Below are 7,798 nucleotides of genomic sequence, written 5' to 3' on the forward strand. Positions count from 1 at the left end.
CATTTGGGGGCGAAGGGTGGGGTAGGGAGACATACCAGCCTGTCTGTCTGTTTTCACCCAGTGTGGGAGCCGTCCCAAAGAGATAACTCGAGAAGAGAGAAACAGGGAGTTGACAAAGAACACGTGCAGTGTCGTGCCCTCCCCCCCCCACCCCAGGAGAAGGCCAAGCCAGAAGTCCCTCCGGATGGCGGGCTCCGGACTCCAGCTTCCAGGGGAAGCGATTTTTTTTTTCCTCCCCATTTCAGGCCCGGAAGAAGAGGGAGAGGCAGAGTGTCCTTCTCGGGCATCCGCTGTTTCTGAAGCACGCTTGTTGCCAAAAGATCGGCCCCCATCCCCGACGAGCCCAAGAATCCAGAGACAAGGTCTTGGAGCTTAGAAGCAAAGAGGCCATTTTATCACTCTGCCGGGCAAAGGGGATTCACAGCAGGCTAGCGTCTTCAAAACTGTGTACCCACCTTGGGGATGGAGTGGGTGGGGTGGTTCTAGAGCCATAGCTCAAACAATCGGGCATCGATCACCATCCACAGAATCGTTTTCTCATCAGAAGACTCAGAATGGTGTCACGATGCCTCCAGGTGACCCATTCTATAGAGGCTGGTGGTTAGATCTCGTTATCTCATAAGCACTCAAGGTGTGGCCTTCTTGGTCACTCAGGCTATTTTGTCAGGTCATTAGTCCCGTGACCGACCTTCTCCTCGGAGAAAGACTCAGAGACCCAGCATGATGATGACTTTCAATGAGTGAAATACAGTAGAAACAGTAAGATCGAGAGCTTCCAGTTTCAACAACAGGCCTGGAACCGTGAGCAGCAACCAGTCAGTCAGGACAGTTGACCGTTTTCAGGGCGAGCATAAGAAACCGAATGACACCCCCCCCAGCAAATGAATGAGTGAATGAATGAATGAATGAATGACCTAATGATCCTCCCCTCCCCCCCCGCCAAAAAAAGAAGAAGCAATCCGTTAGCCTAATTCCGGCCATTTTATTCATCCTCCTTCACCCTGAAGCCCCAGTCACCCACGTGCCACAGTGGTCTGTTTTCTGGTTTCCTCCACCCCCCCACCCCCCACCAACCACCACCCCGCCAACATCCCCCCATGCCCAACCACCGCCCCAAGTGTGGGACTGGACGGGGGTGCAGGGGGCTGAGGGGGCGGCAATGGCGGCTTGAGGTGAGGGTGGGGAGTGTTCCGCCCAGATCGTATAGGAAGCTCAAACACAGCTGCAGTACGAGACAAGATGGTAGATTTCTGTGAGTCCTCCCTCCTCTTAAAATCCGTCCTAAGGAGGAGACAGACAGAAAGAGAAACATCACCCTCACTCCCAACGCCTCCTGCGCCCTCGATGTGCCCCAAAACAACAACAAGAAAAACAAAAACAAACACGACCACAAATAAGTCGCTATCCCTGGGGAAGAAGGATTCGATGGCATGGGGATATCATTCTAAAATTCATTCCCTCTTCATCACATTTCATGGAAACCGATTGCAATCTATGAGGCCCTGTGAAGGTAGGGGTTGGGGGGGTAGGGAGGAGGGAGGGAAGTGAAGGGGGGGGAGAGGGAGAGAGGGAGGGGGAGAGAGAGAGAGAGAGAGAGAGAGAGAGAGAGAGAAAGAGCAGAGGAGAGGAGGGATAAAAGGGGAGAGGACAGGAAAGGAGAGGAGGGAAAAGAGGGGAGGGGAGGGGAAATGAGAAGAGGCGAGGGGAGAGGAGAAGAGGGAGAGGAGAGGAGTGGAGGGGAGAAGAGAGGAGTGGAGGGGTGAGGGGGAAGGGGGGAGAACAGGGAAGAGGAGAGGAGGGGAGAGGAGAGGAAAGAGAGACAAGGGAGACAGACAGACACGCATGCGCGCGCGCGCACACACACACACAGAGAATAGCGAAATGGAGAGAGAGGCAGAGAGAGAGAGAGAGAGAGAGAGAGAGAGAGAGAGAGAGAGAGACAGACAGACAGACAGACAGACAGACAGACAGACAGACAGACACGGATCTAGGTCAGGGATACTACACATGGGTATTCTTCTGAGTGATTTTATGTGTTTTCTCAATCGCCACCTCTATGGAGATAAAAATCGCTCCCATAAGATGAAGGGAGTCCTTCTGCCACCGCCCACGGCCCCGCCCACCAGCACCGCTTGTGTTTGTCAGGGATTCCAAGCCAAAGCACGTGGAGGAGCGGGAGAGCTTCCTGGCAGCCCAAGGAGGAGGAAAGTCCGGCAGCATGAGAGAGGTGGTTGGCACGGGGAAGCTGGAGGCCGGCTGACGAGAAGATGGGTGAGGGGGCAGGGAGGAGGGTTTCCCAAGTTGGAGAGCCAAGACGAGGGAGGGGAGCTGTCGGTGGCTGCGTTCTGACCCCGACCCCAACCCTGACTGGAGCGGATCCCTGAAAGGAGGCGGTTCGGGCTCTCTGGCCGAGAACGCCCCTCTCTTCCTCTTTGTGCAGAAACACCTTCCGCAGACCGAGAAAGTCCATCCCGAGACCCTCGTCGGAAGAGTCCTTTCCAGACCCATCACGATCCTCCTGGGCCAAGGGGTCCAGGGGATGGGGCGGGGCCTCCATTCGATCCGTCTTCCGTCCGTCCGTCCATCCACAAGATCTTGAACATCCATGTAGGATTCTGGATGGTAGCAGTTTTCCAGGATCCTCCAAATCCTTGTAAGTCCTCTCCTGGCAGATTCGACCCCTAGGTCGTACCGCGCAGCACAGGGCACTAGATTCAGTCCCTCGGGACGAGGGTTCCTGAAAAAGACCAGGAAAAAGAAGAACAGAATCACTATGGTGTGCACCAGCCAGAAACCAGCACCACCTTGTCACTCTAACAGACTTGCAAAAGGCGGGGTAGGGAGAGAAAGTCATAGGATGGCTACCATCCCTCCCACCCCCACCCCACACGCCAAGCCCCAGACCATCGTCATCCCTGCTCCCCCTCCCCTCCCCTTTCCTCTCCCTTCCCCCTCCCCCTCCCCCTCCCCTCCATCGACGCCCGCCTCCCGCTTGTACCCCACTCCTCTGAACCCAGCACCACCCACCCCAGCCTGGACGGGCTCGGCTCAGATCGGCTCGGCTCGGCTCGGCCCGGCCCGTCCGTCCGGTCGACTTCTTCGCAGGGTCTAAAATAGCGCCCGGCCGACAGGCAGGTGGCACATGGCACATGGCAGGGGAGCGAGCGGGACGGTTCGGGATCTCTGGGTGGCAGGGACACGCGGCCGGACAACCAGGAGCACGGACGGCCGGGCGTGCGTTTCTCCGCTCGGGGGGGCCTCGACCAGAGACCGTGGTACGGGGAACGGGGACACACACACACCACACACACACCACACACACACACCACACACACCACACAGACACAGACACACAGACACACAGACACACAGACACACAGACACACACACCCACCCCTTCACCCCCACCCCCAAACCTCTGACAGCTTTCGTTTGTTTTCGGCCGACCGTCCCTCGATGAGGTACGAGTGCCTTGGCTGGGGCTGGGGGGGGGGGTGGAGTTCCTCCCTCCACAACGACCCCACACGGGCTCTGTTCTGGTCACCCGAGTCCTCTTCCAAGTCAGACCACAGGCCTCCATCACCCGGCGCGAGCACTCGGGGAAACAGTCACCATCCTCATCGCTCCGCTCCACCTCTACACGTGAAGAACTGTTCCCAGCCCACGCCACTCCACCCCACCCCACGCCCCGATGCCACCCACCGCAGTGGAGAGAAACGAGACGAATCCACAGACGTGCATCAATCCGATGAAGAAAACGACGGCCCTATTCCAAGGAAGCATAGATATCTAGGTAGGAGATTCATCGAGTACTATGGAGGCGGTGGGAAAGGGGGGGGTTGCGGTGGGGAGGGTCTAGAGATCAGGCAGTACAGCCCATGCTTAGCATGCAAAAAATAAAGGTCCAGGGTTCAATCCCCAGCACCTACTCTTCAAAAATAACCCGAGAAGAAGCAAGACGGCGGAGTAGAAGGACGCTCGTAGCTCACCCTCTCCCACAAATACACCAAAACTCACATCGACGGACCCACTCGGCCAATCAGACCACCTGCGGAACTCCGACAGAACACCGCCCTCTTCGAAAGACAAAGACGCCCAAAATCTGGTAGGAGAAAAGGAGAAAAGAAAGAGTCAAAAGCAAAACAGTGCGGGAGGGCCCGGCAGAGGAGGAATAGGGCTCGTTCGCCAGACCTCCCCGTCTCCAACGGAGAGGCCGACGGGACGGTGGGGGAGCCTCCGAGTCTCAGATCTGCCCGGAGCGCCCCTTGACCGACCGACCCAAGTGAAACGGGCACAGAGGGTCCCCGCGACACCCAGCCCGAGTCGCAGGCCGGCAGCCGGGGGCCGGGACAGGCCGCACGAGCCGGGCAGAGGACCGTGGCGGCGGCACCACGCGCCGTGGCCGGGAGGGGATACAGAGCAGAACAACCCGCCCCCCCAACCCGTCCATTACGGGGAAAGAAAGGCAAAGCAACACGGCCGGTGTGCCCTGGGGAGAGGGGCGCCGTAGCCTCCATCTCCTCAGACCCGCGGCGCCATCACCGGCCCTTCTCGCGAGAAGAGAGGCGGGGCGCAGCCACAGCCGCCATAGCCCCTGGCGCGCGGCGCGCAGCGCGCGGGCGGGGGCGGGAGCGGGGGCGGGGCCGAGACTCGAATCCGCACCCGGGGGCTCTGCAACCTCCTAGGCAGGACTGAGACTCGTTTTCAGCCTGAGGCAGATATTATATATCTGCCCCGGTACCTCAGAGAACTCGCGCCACCAAGACTAAGAAGGAGCCGAGTTTTGGAATGCAGCAGGGGCGGGGCGGTTCCACCGTCTTCCCCGAGCCCACCTACGGAGAGGAGCGCCGACCCGAGGCGGAGCACACAGCCGCACAGAGCAGCGGAGCGACCGGCGCCGGGAGAGGGCAGGCGGCCAGCCACCCTCCCTCCTTCCCGGCAGGAACGCAGCATCCGACCGCGGTGCCAGGAGGGGGCGCGATCTACTTGCCCACAGGCACCGAGGGCAGCACAGACGAGGGCGCCGACAGAGGGCCCGCGGAAACAGCAAGCTGAGTTCACGAAACAGGGCGACGACAGAAAGACTTCTCGGTGAAACCGTTAAGAGCGCACCGTCTCCAGGAGAACACATCCTTTTATTTTTTTTTTTTTTCCCTCTTTTTTTTTTTTCTTTTCCTTTTTCTTTTTTAATCTCTTTTACATCGGTTTTACCTTCTGTTACCTTTTTAACCTTTACTTTTGAACAGTCGTATACGTTTACGGTTTTAATCCCTTTTAAATGTTTCATTTCAAGTCTTTTCATTATTATTATTTTTAAACATCCACCCCCTTCCCTTTTTCATTCTCTTGGTTTTGATCTCCTGTTACTGGTTATTCACAGGTTTCAAATATTGTTTCTCGGTTTTTTTCCTCCTTTTTATTAAGGTTATTAAAAGACGTCTCAACTCGATCGCTATTCTGCTTCCACTTACTCTTCTATTCATGATTACACACTGTCTTCAAACCTTTTCTTTCTCCCGTCTTTTAAAATCCTCTGTTTTATCTTTTGTTAAAATCTGTTCTATTTCCGATTACCTTTTAAAAATTTACTTTTGAAACAATTGTATATTATTTTCTGATCTTTTCTATTTGTTTTTAAAGGCTTTTAGAAGACGTCTCAGCTCAATTGCTATTCTGCTTCAACTTGCTCTTCTATTATTGATCGTACACTGTTTTCAAACCTTTTTTTCTCCATTCTTTTAACATCCTGCCCCCACCCCCTCTCTCCCTCTCCCCCTCTGTCTCTGTCTCTGTCTCTCTCTCTCTCCCCCTATCCCCCTCTCTCTTTTAAAGTTTTATGCCTGCCTAGGCTTTCGATAAATACATAAACTCCTTAAGGACACCAATAGATAACTGATACTCCTTAAGCCACAGTGCCAGAGAGATAGGAGCATTATGAAGAAGCAGAGGAACCACTCCCAATTAAAAGAGCCAGAGAAATTCCCTGAAAGCACGATCCATGAAATAGACGTGGATGGCCCGCTCGATCAAGATTTCCAAAAAGGAGTGATCCAAGTCCTGAAGGAACTCCAAGAGATAGTGTTGAGAGATATACTATACGTCAAAAACGAAATCGAAGCTATAAAGAAGAGTCAAGGAGAACTGGTCCACTCATTGGCTGAAATGAGAACTGGTCTAAAGGCTGTCCAAAGCAGGCTAGATCACGCAGAGGAACGAATAAGTGGCCTAGAAGGCAGGACAACAGAAAGAACCCAATCAGAACAGCTGAGAGAAAAACCAATAAAGAACAACGAAAACCATCTTAGGGACCTAAGGGACCCTCGAAAGCGTGCCCATCTACGCACAATAGGGGTTCCAGAAGGGGAAGAAAGAACCAAGGGGACCGAAAAGATATTCGAAGAAAGCATGACTGAAAATTTCCCAAATCTAAAGAAGGAATCAGATATCCAAGTCCAGGAGGCTCAGAGGGTACCCAACAGAAAGAACTCAAACAGGCCCACACCAAGACATAGGCTAATCAAGATGGCCAGAGTCAAGGATAAAGCAATGATCCTAAACGCCTTTAGGCAAGAGAAAAACAGAGTGAGTTTCAAGGGAACCCCCATAAGGCTCTCAGCGGATTTCTCTACACAAACACTACAGGCCAGAAGGGAGTGGCAAGATCTATTGAAATTCTTGAATGAAAAACAAAACAAAACAAAACAAAACAAAACAGACAAAAAGAAGCAGCCTAGGATACTCTATCCAGCAAAGCTATCCTTTAGAATAGAAGGGGAGGTAAAGAACTTCACAGACAAGCAAAAACGAAAAGAGTTTAGCAACACTGAACCCATGCTAAAAGAAACATCAACAGGTCTACTCTAAATAGAGAAGAAGGAGGATGGTACAAAAATGAGACCACTCATCACCGGAAAGGTGATCACTACCATTCATTCCAAACGGAATAAACACAAAATTGTAAAAAGAAGACATCTAAACCATTAAGAGTGGCAGAGGGAAGCAAGAAAATAATAGAGACTTTTTTTTCCCCCCCTTCTCCTTCCTTTCTTTCTCTTTTAGATGGGTTTGAGATTCTATTACTATCTGTTTCATACAAACAGTTATAGCCATAGGTGAATAGACTTCCAAACAGGGTCAACCGAACTCCAAAACGTACAAGTGAGTCACAGAAGCCAACTAAAGGCTAACTAAAGGCGGGGGGGGGGGGGGGGGGGAAGCATGGAGATGAAACAACATGCTATCGAAAAGCCAATGGGTGAATGATGAAATCAAAGTTGAAATAAACAAAAAACCCAGCAACAACAACAGCAACAGCAACAGCAACAGCAACAACAACAACAGCAACAGCAACAACAACAACAGCAAAGAGAACCTTGATACAAATGAAAATGAAAACCCAACCACCCAAAACTTATGGGACGCAGCCAAGGCTGCACTAAGGGGGAACTTTATAGCGATACAGGCCTTCCTCAAAAATGAAGAATGATCTCAAAGAAACAATCGAACCCACCAGCTGAAAGAACTAAAAAAAAGAAGAGCAGAAACACCCAAAAGTTAGCAGAAGGAAGGAAATCCTAAAGATCAGGAAATCAATAGAGTAGAGGTTAAAATAAAAAGAGAGAAGAAAGAAAGAAAGAAAGAAAGAAAGAAAGAAAGAAAGAAAGAAAGAAAGAAAGGAAAGAAAGAAAAAGAAAGAAAGAAAGAAAGAAAGAAGGAGGAAGGAAGGAAGAAAGGAAAGAAAGAAAAAGAAAAAAAAGAAAAAAGAAAAGAAAAGAAAAGAAAAGAAAAGAAAAGAAAA

This window comes from Camelus bactrianus, unplaced genomic scaffold, assembly GCF_048773025.1.
Source record: "Camelus bactrianus isolate YW-2024 breed Bactrian camel unplaced genomic scaffold, ASM4877302v1 HiC_scaffold_41, whole genome shotgun sequence".
NCBI lineage: Eukaryota > Metazoa > Chordata > Mammalia > Artiodactyla > Camelidae > Camelus > Camelus bactrianus.